A 17,941-nucleotide genomic window follows, 5' to 3' on the forward strand; every position below is an offset into this window, starting at 1 on the left:
CTCATCGGTGCTAACTAAGGGTAAGAAAGTGTTCGAAGTATCGATTGGAAGTTTCCACGCAAGTTGAATAAAAACTTATTGAACTGCACTTTTTCCACCCTGCAGTGAACTCTTTAAAATTAGTGATTGATAGAAATGATGTGGAATCCGCATGTAATGATGTGCGCATTTCTGATACGAATTTTGCAAATGATTTAAAATCATTTTCGCGACGATATGTTGAAGGGTTCAAAATTTGCATCAAACTTTGTGAAAAATTAACTTGAATTTCGGCGAAGTTGCACTTAGTTGCACTTAAATAATTTTCTGAAAATGAGAAAGGATTCGAACGATTCTCTAAACTTCATGGGTAAAATTAAACACAATTTTGAATGGAGTTAGATTTTCGAGAGTAGTTTCGATAGTATATAGATTTGGTAGTTTTTTAGTGCTATGAAGACTTACATAATCTTACTTGCAATATTTCAAAGAAGTGTAAGACTACCGTAGAGTAGTTACCTATTTTTAGAGACATTACTATCTATAACTCAACATGTACGGTTGTAGCATGTACGAATGAATGTATCGAATCCTTAACTTTCTGCTTTCTGTCGTCCTCGCTTGCATAATCTACAGAGACGTTTTTAGAAATTCCTTCCTTTCAATACAAAATTTTTTGTACGATTACCAGTTTATCTGGTTGCGTGGTTATAGGTTATGATAGTTTGTTGAATAAATCCAGTATTCGGTTTTTCGTTTTGTTATTTTCTTTCTTAGAATGCTTTTGGCTCATCAACAAATGTGTGTGTTTCAGCATTGAGTTTCATCCGACAACTTCCGGTGCTTTTATGCAATTTAGCTTACAGCTTGTTGTCTTTTACTCTGGCAGTGTGGGCCTTGTAGTGTTTTAATCAATTGCTTGGTTTTACTTAATTGTGTTGTAAAACTTTATGGTACAGAATATGCTAAGTTTGTGCGAATGTATGGGAAACCGAGAACCACTTCCTCTTTTTTCAACCTTTTATAGCGTCAACCGATTCAGAATCATTTTCTGAGTTGATGTGACATGGTTGGGAGATATTGTATCGCTTAATTTCTGCAAAAGTGACAGATCTTATCTTCTCATGCCTTGCATCACTTGGGTATGGAGGATATTCAGTTTGCGAGGATATATTCAAAAACCAGAAGAACTTGGACCAGACCAGCTTTTTATTACAGCGGTCAAAATGCCTATTTACTAAATTGATTTGATAAAAATTTGGAACAGAGGACCAATTTTTTTAATCTCGTCTTATATAACCGTTCCTACGAGATGAAGGCCTTGATAATTACACAGTTTTCATCAAGAAGATGTGTTGAATATAAAGTCCTTTTACCATAAAGATTCAGTTTCCATGGCAACGGTTATACAGTAAGGGTTCAAAAATTGTCCCATCCGACACCAGTTTAGAACATTGAAACACTAGGCGGTTCTTCTCGCGAAATACTAAAAATTACATGATTACATAATGACTGAATAGACAGTAGTCGCAAACCTTATCGTTAACGTTAGAAATAAGACAAATAAGTTTGCTAAATTTGAACCAAGCGAACTAATATTTTTGGCCTGTCACCATGTAGGATGTCACATCAGAAATATGCTTTTAATTGCTTATTTAAACTACAATTTTCGATATTGTTACGATAATCGCTTTTCTCGATACGGTTCTTATCACTGGATCGCGGATATACTTTTTAAGAGAAACACACTTCAACGTTTTCACTACAAGACTCTTTTATTTACAATCAATTTGTTTAACTGTATACATTTTAGTATGGCAATACCTTGGACTTCTCCAATCTAATATTCTTTTTCGACTCAAACGTTCTTGTTCGACTGACCCTGCCTTCCGCATATAGTCTATTTATATACATTTCTACGAGCATATTACTATTACCTAAGTTCGTAGCTTCATTTTTAATCCGTTAACCTGCTTTTCCGCTAATCGCTTTCCTCGGCCGGCAGCTGCATGGCTTTTCGCTCTTTAGGGAATTTATTATTTGGGAAAATCAATTAGCTGGTATGAACTGGATTTAGGATTTCCGTACCAATATGTTATTATGAAAATAAATGAAGTAGTGTGGGATGCTCCACGGACGGCTTTGCCAAACTCCAATGTTTTCACTTGTTTCAATAGGTATTATAATAAAGTTACTTTTCTTCCCGTCCACAGGTGCATGAAATTCGTTTTATTCACATTGCTTATTTATATAAATTGTTGATGTGTGTGAAAAGGATGTCGATTTATTCATATGTACTCGTCTGTTTGTCTTGCACCACGACTGCGATCTATAAAATCATAGCTTATTTTAAATTTTCACGGTTACATACCGAATAAGCTGGTGATTCCTCTATTTGAACGAATCGAACGATCACAACAAGCAAATAAAGCTGTACTAAGTCTTTTGCTTGCTTCTTACTAGGTGGACTATAAAGCAAAAAATATACATGCTCTTATTTATCTTTAATTGGTATGCTAACCTAAACCCATTTGTTCGTGTTTGGGTGTATTGTTCGTTTTTCGCCTCTGGCTATTAAGCCCAAAATCGCAAGCAGCAACGAGATAGAGAGTTGAAAATTTATACTCAAACTAAAACCACGACAAATAGTTGCGAATTGAATTTTATGTATTTATTTATTCATTACTGACTGCAATATGCATTCAGCCGTCGTAAACTACGAAATTATAGAGAAGATTACAGAACCGAGAGCACAGTACAGATCCAACTAAACAGTTTCAGTTTTAAAGCACATTTCTTTTTTCGCAAATTTTTAGTAATACACAAGCGAACGTAAGACTTAAAGCTTCAACACTGACATTACAGCGAAGGCAACCAATTAGAAGCAAGCAACAAGACTACAGTAAACACTACATAATTAAAAAAAGCGGACATAACTATAAGTAGTATACATAGCTACTTACGATTCAAACTCGCGGCCACCGATTTGGCAATCACGAGCCTTATCAGCTCGACTATGCGATAGCTCGCTACATATCAATAATCACGGATAGGCCTGGTCTGGCCAAAAGTGTGCCTGAAGCAAAGTATCTAGAACCATTTGAAAAGCTATTGCGCACCTAAATTGGCGCGTTCACACTCAAAGAAGTGAAAATTTTCATGTCTAAGTTGGAAGGGGTGAGTATCGAACGTGTGCTGCCAGGCGAATACACTTTCTAGCTTGTTTTTTTCGTAACCTTTACGACACTTAAAACACCGATGTCTTCCTCTCGCTCTGTTTTGATGCCGCTTCTGTTCGTTTGCGCATTTTGCAGGATTTCGCATCATCCAATAGGGAATAGAGAACATCACACAATTATTCAATTTTCCCAAAAAAAAGAAAAAACGTGGTGATTGAAGCCTTTAGGTTTTTTCGAATCGATTGCATTTTTCATTTATTTCATTAACTATATATAAAGTGTTTATTTTGTTAATTATTTACTTTGTTGCATGTTGAGAGTTTTCCATTAAAGTAAACAATTTCCGCTAAAGTGAATTTGACCTTATTCCGATAGAAAAAAAGTGAAAAAGAAAAATGCACACACAAAAAAATTATTAAACAAACGGTAGAGCGGTGAAGCAAAACCTAAGCAAATAAATAATAAATAAAATGAAATGAAATGAAATTGAATTGGTTTGTTTTCTTTTGTTTATTTTTTTCCATTAGAAGGTCAGAGAAAATTTGATTTACTAATAAATACCATCGATTGAAAAGCGTACTAACAAGAATAAATGAAAGTCCCTTTTGTTTACATTTATTGTACTATGTATTTATTCTCCAACTATAATAATAACGACCAAGTATTAAGAGGATTACAAAACTTTATTTTACATCCCTCCGTGTAAGAAGAATTAAAGTATTGGCCTTATACGCCAACGAAAATTGAAGCTTTAAATTGTACAAATCCACAAACGGCTGTCTTTTGGATAATGCTTTTATGTGCATTTTATTTGATTTTCTCTCACTAATCGCTTACCTTATTGCCATCTTGGCTTGATGCCATAATGACTTTTTCCTCTCTGTTTCTTCTTCTTCTTTTATACATTATTATTTTACACCTACTTATGTATGCATATGTAAGTGAACGTGTTCATGAGCATATTATAACGCATATATTATATACAGTACATACATGGTAATGTGTGTTAATGCAGCGATTATTCTTAGACGATAATCTTGTATTTCCCTTCGTTTCTCGTCACTTCGTCTAAGTGCTACGAGTTTCCTTTGCGTTTATGTACCAATTGGCTTCAAATATATATTTATGTTTGCATTTAATGCTTGATTGCATTCTGAGCCAATTTCTTGAGTGGTTTTTTGGTTTAAGAATTAAGTAATTTTGTTGAAAATTTAAATCTCTCTATCACTACAATTACAATTTAATGGAAAAACATTTCTTTTTTTCACACGACTAAACGAAAACTAGCTTATAACAGTATAGCGTATTTTTGCCTAAGCTCATAATTACAATATATGTAGTTTACATTAATTATGAATACGAAAATAATACCATTTTTTATGTTTCGCCTTTTTACAAAAGCCTAATTTGAATATAAACTTTCCTATAATTCCATTAGATTAATTTTTGCATAGAATGCAAACTACATTTTAAGCCCGAGGGTGTACTAATTTTGTCAATTTGCTTGTAACAAGTAAAAGAAGACCTCAAGACCTCAGAAAAGTATAACAAATTGCTGACATACTCCAAAGTATTTCAATTTTGTAACACTTACGGTTCGATAATTCTAGTTCGACGACCCGTCCTCCTATGCGTGGATTCGCCATCTCTCCGCAATATCACTTCTATTCACAGCTTTGAGTTTAGTTACAAGCACTCACTTCTGCACTTTCCTTCGAATATTTTCAATCTTTCCTGCCGCCCGGTATTCTGTCTGTCCTTCTTTTTGCATTACATTATCAGTGGATATTTTCTTTTCGCCCCATTCCTTCGACGTTTCACTTTCCAGTTTCCCACTGTTGCAATCACCCACAATTATTAAGTCTCCTTCTCTTCATTTCTCTCTGTGCATATTTATCGGGTCGTATTACCTATCCATCTATTCATCTCCCCAGCTATTCTGTCTTCGACTTCTCTTTTTCCGATTCATTTTCAATTCTTTTATTCGTCAAGATTGCCGTCTTTCGATTCTTTATTTATCTCTTCCAGTTCTTCGTTCCCATTTCAGATCATATGGTCGTAATTGCTACTTCTCCCATACTTCTTTTTATTCCGTCTTCTGTTTACCACATGGATATATTTTCGTCAGTACGTGTTTTAGTGCAAACGTTCTCCCATACAAATGTCTTTCCCCGACTACGGCTTTCCCTTCATATATCTCTGCGTACGTAAGTCTTCTCTTAGATGTTTCTTCCCGTATAAAAGTCTTTCCATGCGTTTCTCTTATCATCTCTTTGCTTTTTGTTGTTCTTGTTTATTTGGGTTCTTATAACTGTCAGGACCCCCTTCTTGATCAATAGAAAAATATATCTCGGCAAAATACTAAATCTCCCGAGAAAGTTTAACCTGGGCTTTTGATAAAATGTTATGAAATTTTCTTATACTGACTCGAGGTATCCGTACGATTGATGAAGAATGAAAATGTATTAACTTCGTTATAAGAGACATATGTATCCTCGATCTTTCCGCTACGATTTTCATTAAAACTTTCAAAATCGCTTCAAAAAGAAAGATGGTATTGTTAGCAACGGAACTTAAAATCAAGAACGTTTCGTTCAATAACACATCATATATCCGCGTAAGTGGCCGAGTAGGCGGAGGATTCAGACTAACAATTCAGTGATCGGGGATTTAATTTTCATGTGCAGCAGAGTTTCCAATAATGCCGATAGCCCAGAACATATTTCTCTGGATAAATTAATAATGATGTAATAGTAGTAACTTATCGTACAATCCCAATCTCGCTATCACTTTGTGATAGTGAACAGAGTTAAAAATTGAAAATATCTGTTTCAAAAATTTGTAATAAATTGATCTAAAAATGATTCTATTTCCATGATTTGGAGAACTTCCTCTTCGCTCTTTGGGCTTCTTCACAGCAATGAAAAGTTAGAGTTTAAAAATTAGAATAAACTCTCATGATTTGGGAAAATTTTCCTTCTATACATAACATTTATTCGTACAATCTTAGGCAATCTAATAGCCTGGAATGAGCCTCTTTCTGCCTTTAAAATTGTATGATGAATCTTCTTCGCAAAGAGGCTGTCCACTGAACCCTAAGAATGAACTAAGAATGACCTAAGCCGTATTCATATATTTACTTACTGAAAATGGTTGCTATTAAACTTTCACTCTGTAGCGATTACAATTTTCTGTCGTTTTTTTGTTCGCATAATATAATATATGAGAAAAATTAAAACAAAAAAAAGGTTCTGCATGACTTCTGGCACAGGCAACAAATTTTTTTTATTAAAAATTCACATGAAATATAAATTAAATAGCATATAACGTATGTGTATTACACAGAATTGTTCTAAAAACCTATAAATGCAAATTCATATTTCTATGTCAGTTTGCATATGTTTATGTATTAAATAATTCAATTTTTCTAATGTATACGAATTGCACAAAACTATGGCTAAAATATGATAGCAGTTGCGAAATGTAAACAAAAGAAGAAAAATAAAAAATGAAAAAAAGCCTCAACAACAATAAAATCAACTAATCGAACAGCATCCGTGCTTACATACTGGGCTGGGCTGGGCTGGGCCGGTCTGGCTGGGCTTATGCCTTAAATGATATTTAAGGAACAACAAAAATATGCTTTTCATATAAGAAATTTCTTGAATTTAAATGCTTCTGAATATTTAAATGATCATTTACTTTATTATATTATGTATGTATATATCTGTGTACATATCGAAGTAATGATGTGCGGGTGTGCATGAATGTGTAAAATATGTCAGTAATTTCGAATAAATGAAGCGTGTAAAAGCATAATTTATTTATAATCCTTAAAGCAAAGAATAATATGCGCATTATTAAATATGTAGAATGGATATGAATTGCATTTTTTCTGTTTTATTTTCTTTTTTTTGGCGAACATAAAAAGTTTATATTAGAAATGCCAAGTTGAAATTTGCCATTTCATTAAAAATTGTTTCAATTGTTTGCCAGCGTAGATCGTCCTCGGGGCGGATGTCGTGTAAAAGTCTTTGAATTGTACCCAAAACCTTTGTGCCCTTCAGGCGAAAGTCTAAGAAAACTTTAGTGAATGATCCGATGAAATTTCATTTCTCGATTGTGCGGACATTCATTTTTAATTCAACAATCTGAAGATCGCATTTATACTTGCCATTTATAACGTAGTTTTTTTAAGCCAATCACCGAGAAGTTTTGTCTTTTGTCGCCACTACATTTTGCGAATCTTCAATAAACAACAAAGCCATACGTTACCTTATATAAACTGACGGTAGTTCTACTGTTAAAAATTTTAAGTTGCTCAAAAAATTTTTTTTATATATGGACCTTCAAAGAAACTATTTGACATTTACAAATACAATGACAAATTAAGATACTTCCAACTTTCAGTTGCAAGAATGAAAAACTTTGTCTTTAGTAAGTTTGTTTAAAATTTCTCAATAACCATAAAAACTTATCTATGTACCTGCACATAAGCAAAGATTTATTGATATCATAAGTGTGTTGTTGTGTGAGGAAAACTGAAACCGTGTAGTAAATCGCTCTACATAAAAATGCTCACATCCACAAAAATTTATAAATCGTCGGGAAATGCGATTCGTTTTGATGAGAAATAAACTGACAATTGTTAAAACAATTGACAAAAATAATAACAATTATTTGGCAATTATGATATATGTAAACTATTATGTAAAAAAATACAAAAGAAATAAGACAATTATACTTAGACAATGGCCGACCATTAAATCGGTTCTCTTAATACATTTATGTATTTAGCTGTTTTGATCGATTCATAAAACGATTCTTAATCGGCCGATATAATAAAAGAAAGAAGACTTAATATTTTCTAGCTTATGAGTGAGACAAGACATAATAAAAACAAGCAAAAAAATTGCACTTGGATGTGGCGAAAGCCCTTTACCGACCACCACCTTTGCCTTGAGAGAAAACTACCAAAAAAACAAAAAAAAACAAAATGATAGTTTGATAGTTTACAATATTGGATAGTCATGACCGATTTTTGTTTTTTCATACTTACATTGTGTACGGGCAAAATTTTCATCGGTCAATTTTGCTGTTGCAACAATCAATTTTCTTGCTTTTGACAATAGAAGTGTTTTTAGCCTGCGTTACACATGACTTTTGCCGATATAACACTTTTTCAGTGCAACGACTTCCATTACTACTGTGTCCAAGAGTTCTTCTATTCGCTTTAGCTTACCTTTTGGATTTTAAAAAGCTTATCACAAAGGTAATGAGAACAACGTGTCCTTTGTATTGCATACAAAATATCGTTATTATGAATACAATTATAACTTATAACTAGTCGACCTACTACTCTGCACTATCCCGTACTGAAGTTCTTAGACAATCAGTTCAATTTTATCGAAATTTTCATGCACAACACGGAAACCTACTAATCTCTCTACCTTTTTTACATATTGTGACGTAACCCGCCATTTTTTATTCAACTCCCTTTCAGATTAATTTCGTACCGTTGAATACGATTTTTAGGATAGTGTAGATTTTACTTACAATTCTTAGGAGATCTATTTACAAGTTATTTACAGCAACTTAAATTTACAACGCCCTAACTCTCGTTCTGGTCTTGCCCGTTCGAATATCGTAATTTAAATCGCTTGACTCGGCGCTCTCAATTAACTCGACTCGCTTCTCGACTGACTTTGTCTTCCGTTAATATTATGCGTATAGACCCTTTCACAAGCAAATTATTATTACCTAATTTCATCGCGACATTTTTCATCCGTCAATACATTTTTCCCTTTTTTATAAGCTACGAACTTTCCCTAATGTAAATCCGTACAAAGGCTAAATGTCGCACGTCTAGATCGTCTCAGAATTCAAACAGACATATCTAGATCCATATCGACTGAAACTGTAATATTCATCAAGGATACATACAATTTATAGCGTCTCCGAAGCTCGCTTTTGACAAAATTAGTGTCGCCCAGCTCTCCTTCCCCTAGCCATAATCTTCATTGGTGAGCATAATAAACAACATTTGCGTGAAGACGTATGAATCAATAATGATTTGATAAAAACATAGAACATATTTTAAAGAGCTTTTTTGCTTTGTTACAAAGAAATTTCATTTGAGTTTCACTTTTCGTTCAAAAGTTTTTAAACGAATTTCTTTGTGTGTTCCGTGAAGCATTTTCTACCTACTCAGTCAATGTCACGCATAATGTCGGGCGTTAATGTGCATTAAAATTTGCTTTGGTAAACTTGGTGGGATGTGTGCATGCATTTAATGAATTTTTTTTTTTTTTTTTGGCAATATTGTGCTCTTCGGGAAATGTTTTATTTTATCTTTAGCAATAGCATGACGTTTATTTTATATGCATACGATGATGGCAAAGAATGTGTGGTTTGAAATGTTTGAGCATACGTGGGTTCTGGCAAATTTTTGCGTGTGTGTGTGTGTAATTGTAATTTACCACTTCAGACGCAAAGCGACACATTTTGTTGAAAATTTATTTGCTGAGCATCAATTTCACTACACCACCCACAAACTCTAAGTGAAAACTGAAAATATTCATTCGGCCCACATGTACGCATAGAGATGCTATGACATTTATTTACTTAAATATGCACAAACATTTTCTGCATGACTGCATGTGAGTTTGTTTGTTTGCTTGTGTGTGCGCACGCGTTTATGTACGTACATACGTATGCATGATTTAATGTTTTCTCTCTGTTACAACGAGTTCTCCTTGACATGAATTTTTAAGTTATTGTTAAATCATACAACACCAAACGAACATAAAGGCGTGTAAAGTTTTATGGGCATCCACTCTTACCTGTAAATATGTGAAGTTTAAAAAAAAACATAGATAAAAAAGGAAACTATCATTATTTTTAAAATTTTTGTAGATTTGCATAATCGGCGATATATGCTAAACGCCATCTAGCCGCTACCGTCGCTCGTGTAATAAAGTTTATTATGGTAAGGAGTAGAAAAAGTGTTGTTTTTACGATAAGTATAAAATTGTTTAGTAATGGATTGTTCAAAAAGTGTTGAGCTTTTGAAAATCAAAATGGAGTAGAATTCATTCTTATCAGAGCTGAATTTAATAACGATGTACGCGCCATTTCTTATACAATAATCGATAAAGATGGAAACGCCTTCTCCAAAATCCAGCTCATTTAAGAAGTTTTATAAAGTTTGAAACAAATACTGATTTAACAACGTCGCGTTATGGAGTAGATACACTATTTACAGTGATTACTTACCTTTGAGACGAATATACTAGTTACAATACTTACTAACCTACGCAGTGGATACTGCTGAAGCTATTTATTCACGTATAAAGCGAATATATTACATACACTATCTACCTACCTATAAGGCGAATACACTAATTACACTACTTACTTATCTACTGGACACAATACGTAGACTATTTACTTACCTATAAGACGGATACGTTACGGATACACAACTTATACCACTTACTTGTCTATAACTACTACTTACACTACTTACTTACGTTTTTGGTAAGTTTGAAACTGAAGCGATCTAGGGCCGTCTCTTTTAAATTTCTATACACAATCGCCAGAGTTGTTGGCAGAGTTGCGAGTTTCTCACCTAACGTAATTTACCACCTTTTTAGATTGTGGTGGACTTTCACTCACGATCGATGGTTCCTCTTCCTTTTACCTCCCCTGCACAACCCTGACCAAAAAGCATCGGATTCTTATTGTTACAGAACAGATTCAAAAACAGAAATTTAATCCAATAAATTTTTTAAAGTCTTATCATCGGTAACAAGTTTTCGAGACTTTCCTTGCAGCCTTCTATTTTCAAAGTTTATATAACTATTTGGCGATGCATATTTAAATCTTTTGGCGATGCCAAACCATCTTACTTTTCGGTCTGACCTAAATATACTCGACTTGGCCGCAGATAATACCCTTTCCATATGACCAATTATTTGCTCCGATTAATAATCAAGTGACAATCAGCACAAGTTTCTTTTTCTTCCTCTCTTTCTCACTATTCCGCGCAATACCATTCAAGTGAATGAATGAAATGAAAAGCTTTTCCCACATCTATGGCTGGAAGTAACAGCTATCACATGACTCTTGGCCTAAATTAGTGCAATCTGTACTCTCTGCCATCTAAATCACTATGGCGTTTTCCTAAGGAAAGTTCTAATACTTCGTAGACTATCTAGCATTTTGTTATGTGTGCCTGAAAATGTAATGCGTATACAAATATATTTATGGTACATAAGATTTATAAACATTTTTATTGACAGTTATATCAAAGGTGAAGCTTCCAAGTGTTGTTTGCTTGTGGCAAATGTGTTATTTACTGCTGCGAAAGACACCCTCAACAAGGATACGTCGCATTGAAAAGCATAAATTTCCAACGTTTTACGAGCTCATAAGTGTTATACCTCCATTCAGAGCATTGTAAATCCTTTCATATTCAGAGGCACTCAAAACATCTCTTCTGTTTTAAATGGCTAAAGTTATAACAGTTGTGCCATAAAAATCTTATATAAACGATTATTATCATTGTAGTCTTTTTCTACGATTTAAAATATATATTAATCACGATTGAAAAAAAGAGAAACAGTATGCCAAACTATTTACTTGATATTCATTTACGGCTAAATAAAAAATATCAGTAAATCGTCTTAGAATTACATTTAAATGACAAATAAAAATGTTTTACGTGCTACGGCGCAAGTGCGCTCTAGTTGATGAAAAACGAATTATTAAAAGACGGTATACTTCTGGATAGAAAGTTTCGACACTACTTCATCTTTATATGTAGGTAGATGTTCGAGTGCGAGCTCTTGGGGCGAATTAGCTCCTCTTTCGCGGCTCCTCAAATTTCACATTTTAACTGAAGGCAGATTACAGACTGTAGTCGCGATTTCGAAAGATCAGAATGTAGGGGGATAAATCGATATATGCACCTTTCATTCTGATTGTGAGTAGCTCTACATGACTAACGAGTTGTTCTGCACCTTACAAACAGTAGAAAGATGTGCATATTCGATGCCGGATGCAAAATTCACAAAATTTTGCACTTTTATCATAGTCTTCCGGATGACCTTATCCTTATCGCATTTGCATCAAAATCTTATTCGGCATCGTCAAGAGGCCCCACGGACTATTTTAGGTTTCTACCCATTTCTTTTCTGTTTTCTTTCTTTTTTTTTTTTTTGCTTACGTAATCATGCGTGACATCATTTTCTAACTTGATTTGCAGACCCAAACAAACAGCGTAATTGCTAAGTTGCGAACTTCTGCTTGAATTTTTAGGTTAGTTGCAGCAAAGAGGGAGGTAAATGGACGAAAGGAGATGTGCAAAGAAGAGCATAAAAGGAAGGAAATTTGCGCTGGCTGTGATGCGTGTTTGTGAATGACTGAAGCAATAAATTTAAAATTGTTTTTTTTTGATTTGCTTGCTGAACATATCATGAAAAATATCTGCAGTTTGAGCATTCAATTTCCGTTCATCGATTATTTTGTCAGAAAAATACGATTAAGTTCATATTTGATTATAGGTCTTGATAACATTATGTTTCTCTTTCTTACCCAAAAACGGAAATAAATCATAAAACCACTAACTCTTTACTATAGTTTTATTACTCTATTAAACTAAAGATTATTTTCAAAAACGTTTAAATAAACAGTGGGACTTGGCAAATTTTTCAAGAAATACTGCCTCTTGGAAAGATGAAAGTTATAATTATCTGATCCACAATGATCTCACCACAAAGATTGAACTTTGAGACATTTGTTATTGGACATTGTTATATATAAATAAATGATGTCAAATTAGAATTAATATAAGGAAAAACAATTAAGAATATTATAATCTGGCGAGACGGCCGTTAAATACCCTACGCCACATTGTCTTACACAATTTTTATTTTTATTAGAGAACGCAAAAATTATATCTTCTTTCTATATATGTGCGTATTTATGGGAAAGCGGGCTTAAAAAGCAACCTAATGTAATACAAGTTTAATCCCTACATAGGGCAGGATCCAAAAAACGGCGTAGACGGTTCAAATTTTATGGAGCTTATTTTTGTATGAAATTACTATTGTGGGTAAATTTCCATCAACACATATTAAAACTTGGACCTTTCGGCTCTACAAAGAATTAATTCCGTGAAAATGCTTATTAAGGTAGGATCTAAAAAATAGGCCGCAATCATCCAAATTTGGTACAGTTAGTTTTTTTATATTAAATTACTATTGTGAAATAATTTTCATCATGAAGCATTAAAAATTACACTTTTTTGTTATTTGAACTTATGTTTCCGTTATATGAGGGGGGAGTTCAAAAATTGTCCCAGTCGATCCAAAGTTTTCATACAAATTTAGAATACAAATTTTTTTCCATATAACGACTTTTCAGGATAGGGAGTTACATGGGGAAATCAGACAGACAGAGAGGATTAGATCAATTCATTCATATTTGCTGTGTTCTGCAGCTGTAAATAGCTTAAGTTCAACACAATCAATTAGTTTTTTCAAAATAAATATTTTTGTTGTAACTACACTAATTAAGTTCCTAATGTTAGTTATGCTCGATTTTAAATGCTTCAAGGGTTTGTGTGGCGTTGTTATGTGGTAGTAAAGAATATATTCTAACGCTCGTTTTAGAGAGAAAATTAAGATGAATTATTTTATTATTATTATAAAAAAAACCTTTATGTGTGTTTCCATCATGAGGCAGTTATCGAGTTTAAGCTAATGTGACTGCCTAATAATTACTTAGTCTTCAATCTATATTTGAGAAGCAATAGAAAACCTATAGCCATAATATTTGCTCCACTGCCGCTTAGTTATCCATTCAATGATTTTCAAAAGAAGGTATTATGTAGCAAATGGTTGCAAAGGTGGTTCGAGTCGTATCATTTGCAATAGCGTTCTTCCTTGGACCAAATTTCATCGAAATATATCAAAAATTGCGGTGGTTTCCACAAGAAAAGTAGTCGGAAAGACGGACAGATAAGCAGACAATCTTCAATTGATTCAGAAAATTGTTCTGAATTGAACGATATATTAAAACGAGGATCTATCTCTAGTCCTTCAGGATATTGTCTAAGTAATAGACTCATCTTAGAAGCGTCCACATTATAGAGCAGATAATAAATAACACTGGGATGTGATGAATTTATTTTTAAATTATTAAAGGTTTTTAGAACAATTCGATGTGAATTGCTGTCGACTAGAATTTCTGCTTTAGAATCTAGACTAAGTAACGGATATAAGTACTTTTTATTTCTTTGTTTGGCAAACAATAGCAATATTGTAGAACAATGCACATTTAACTATTGTCTGATAGCAACAATATGTATTTCAACAGCAGATTTGATATATCAGCATTTGCTTTTGCCTCATATAACATATATGTATTGCACTTTCCCCCGTTTGTATTCATAGTTTCTACCTTTGTATAAGGTATAGTAATCTTCTAAGTTCTTTTGTAACGCCTAGAGTTAGTTATAAGACACAGTTGCCGTAAGGTAAATGTATTCCGGATAATCGCCAAATTCCAACTCGAGTTTGGATGATGTATCTCCCTCCGTCCAAGTCGGTGCTGGAGTCCAGTTAATATTATTGCGAAATTGGAAATTTAGCACTTCAATTGAGATCTCGACTTGCTTTGCTCTACTCCGAATTTTCAATAAATTTCCAACCACAAATCAATCAAGAGAAGGGGCAGGATTTTCAATCTTTAGAGGAGATAAAAAAGTTTGCCTACATATGAAAGAGTTATGATTGATACTAAATTCCACGGATCTTAGATTGTTTTTATAGGCTTTTATGTTGATATAGATTTAAAATTCGTTGCTTCAGTGTGCCTAATCCGCATGATGTTGTTTGGATACTATATTTCAACAAGCGATAAACGCAAACTGTGCAGTAATTTATGGCGAAAGTTGTACTAAATTGCGTGATCGTTTTTTAGTCGAAATTATCCACTTATGCTACAATTTTCAAAACTGCGGTTATAGGGTTTAATGTTACCTTATGTGCACTGCAAAGACTAAGTGAAAAAAATAGTGCGCTAGTTCGACTATGATGTGCTACCATTTGTTATCTATCTCCGTGTGGAACCAACTCGCCGGTCCGTTTTACGCATTAAGTCTTTATGTCCCCGATATTTATCTCTCCTTCTTATCATACATTTAACGTTGCTAATTGAAATTCTCAACCCTACAGTCAGTTCATTTCACTGAGGTTTCCTTCCGCAAAACGGAGACAGCGCACCTCTCGCAATATAACGAATTTTTTTTTCGCTTATCTTACGAGTACAGGTCGTAATTTTGCGCTTGCAAACTAAATCCAGAGTTTTGTGAAAATACTTTAGGAACCATAGTTCCATTTTTTGAAACGCTGATTTAACACAAAGATGTCGATTTTAATTTCTTTTTCGCAACATCCTAATGCGGATATCATGGAGAATCTTAGTTTGAAGCTATACCCAAAGTTACATAAAAATTTAAGCAGACAACGATATCGTAAACCTGGACAATATGATACCGGAAAAAGGTATTCAAAGTTTCCAGTTTAAAATACGTAGAGATGTACAGTTCACTTGCTATCTGCGAAGGCTTGCACCGTACAATACTTCTATGGGCACGGCAGGATTGTGTTTAGAATTTTTTGAATCAGTAGTAGTTTTTTATAGTGAGCAAATTATTCAAAACACAAAACACTTATAATAATAGCGCTATCTTCGTGAAAGCGATTCTCTCGATCGATTAGAATTTCGCACTCCCTTCACGCTATTCTATTTTATATGATTTCCGGATAAGTGAAAAACAATTGTTTATGATCCTTAATAAGGTATTCATGATATATATGTATATTAATACAAAGTTATTGACTGAAAAGTATTCATATACATTTCCATTGACAATTTTGCAATCAAAATATATTTACTGAAAACTACATTTTCATGCAAATCATGCAAGCACCCGTAAAGTGACACGACCAATGGTGTTGAAATTAATGTCACATTAATGTTATGTTTAGTTAGCAGAAAGTGCATTATAAGTAAATATCTAAAATATGGATTGTGCAAATATTTCGCATAAATATATTTCTGACTGTATTGGCCAACAAAAAAAAACAACTAACAAAATTATGTTCGGTCATTGGCGAATCTTTTATGCCCATCACAATTAACTAATTTTTTTTTTTTTTTTTTTGTTTTTAAAATAAGAGTTCATGGCGCAAAGGGTGGTGTGGGTGCTGTGGGCGTGTCGTGTGAAAACTTTAGGCGTCTTCCAAATTCTTTTGTAAATTTGTAGGCGATATATTTATTTTCGCTAACCGGAGAATATTTACTACAAATCCCACACAGTTGCGCGGACAGACAGATGAACCGACGGACATGTTTAGGTGCATTCCAAATTTGAAACTGATTAAGAATTTAGTTTGTGGAGTTTTTGAAGCTTGTTTCTGGTCCTTTCTAAAGTATTGAAAAAAATGATAAATTTTCATACAGTATAATAATGGGTACAGTATAATATTGAGTAAGCGTGGTCAATTTTTTTCATAAGGTGGTACAGCATCGCTCTTAGAATATGCGTTCAAATGATTGCATATTTATTTGCTATAGTTTATGAGTAATAAGCAAAAAGACCAATTTTTCATTCTCTTTGAAAAACGGAAGTGTTCTCAGCTTACATGGTACTGTGGGTCTGCCCTCCTACCGGTTTGACCCATTTTCTTCACCAACGTTCGTGCATGAACTTCAGGAGAAGGTTTACAACAAACACCGCACAGACTCACAGATGGACAAGTTTAAATCGATGTAGAATTTAACACTCATCAAGAATGTTCACACTGGGCGTTGCAAACGTTTTGACGAATGACCCCTCATTCGTCGGTGATGGGTATAAAAACGATAAAGTGCATAATATACTAAAGCATTTGGATGGCTACCATTGCATATCTATGTAGCAAGTCTGTATTACGAGTATCTCGAACGAGATAGGAAAAGAGAAGGAAAAAGCAAATAATCTGTATTTTATATTGTGAATAATTTATTTATTGAATTTAAATGTTTCATGGTATGAAAACCTACCCCAGAACTACGATTGAGGGAGTATAAAGATTAAATAAATATTTGAGATATAAAGTTTCGTTGCTCCTCAATTTTGATAGTTTAGATAGCCTGCCCTTGTTGACTGAAATATCACAAAATCAAAGACAACAAGTAAGAAAGTTATATTCCGAATCCCGCACATCCAACACTATGCTTTTCGCATTTTACTCCCCAAGTTCTTTTATTTGATACCCACATCGCTGGTATTAGTAAGAAAAATTAATCGCTGTGTCTACCGAATTCACTTCGAAATAAAACCATTTTAAGGCAGAAAATATACCTTCGTTTGAGAAATGTTCAAAATAGTTCTGAACATTCTGTCTTGTTTGCCTTGTAAGTATAAAACCCCAAAAAAAGTAAAAAAAAAAAAAAAATTTAATTACTCGTAACTGTGTGTGCGCGGATGACGGATTTTTCCCATTTTCACACATAAAGAGCAGACTGTTTCGTAAAGTAAGTGTGGAAAATTGCATCCAACTAACTTTTATAATTTCCGAGAAATGAGCACAATGATCCAAAATTTTTTGCTAAGAAAAACGGAATTGCTTTCAGTTTACGCTCCACTGCGGGCTTCTGGTTTCACCAATTTCACCCAGTTTTTAATACCAACCTGTGTTGAAAGACTTTTAATGTTTCTACTAAACTTG

General features: G+C 33.7%; 1 protein-coding gene across 7 annotated transcripts in view; it reads left to right on the top strand.

Moving 5' to 3' along the window:
- Positions 1 to 17,941, top strand: part of LOC119640631 — a 217,761-nt gene that overhangs the window by 122,619 nt on the left and 77,201 nt on the right. The gene's annotated exons all lie outside the window — the stretch shown is intronic.

Source organism: Glossina fuscipes, unplaced genomic scaffold, assembly GCF_014805625.2.
Source record: "Glossina fuscipes isolate IAEA_lab_2018 unplaced genomic scaffold, Yale_Gfus_2 121, whole genome shotgun sequence".
NCBI lineage: Eukaryota > Metazoa > Arthropoda > Insecta > Diptera > Glossinidae > Glossina > Glossina fuscipes.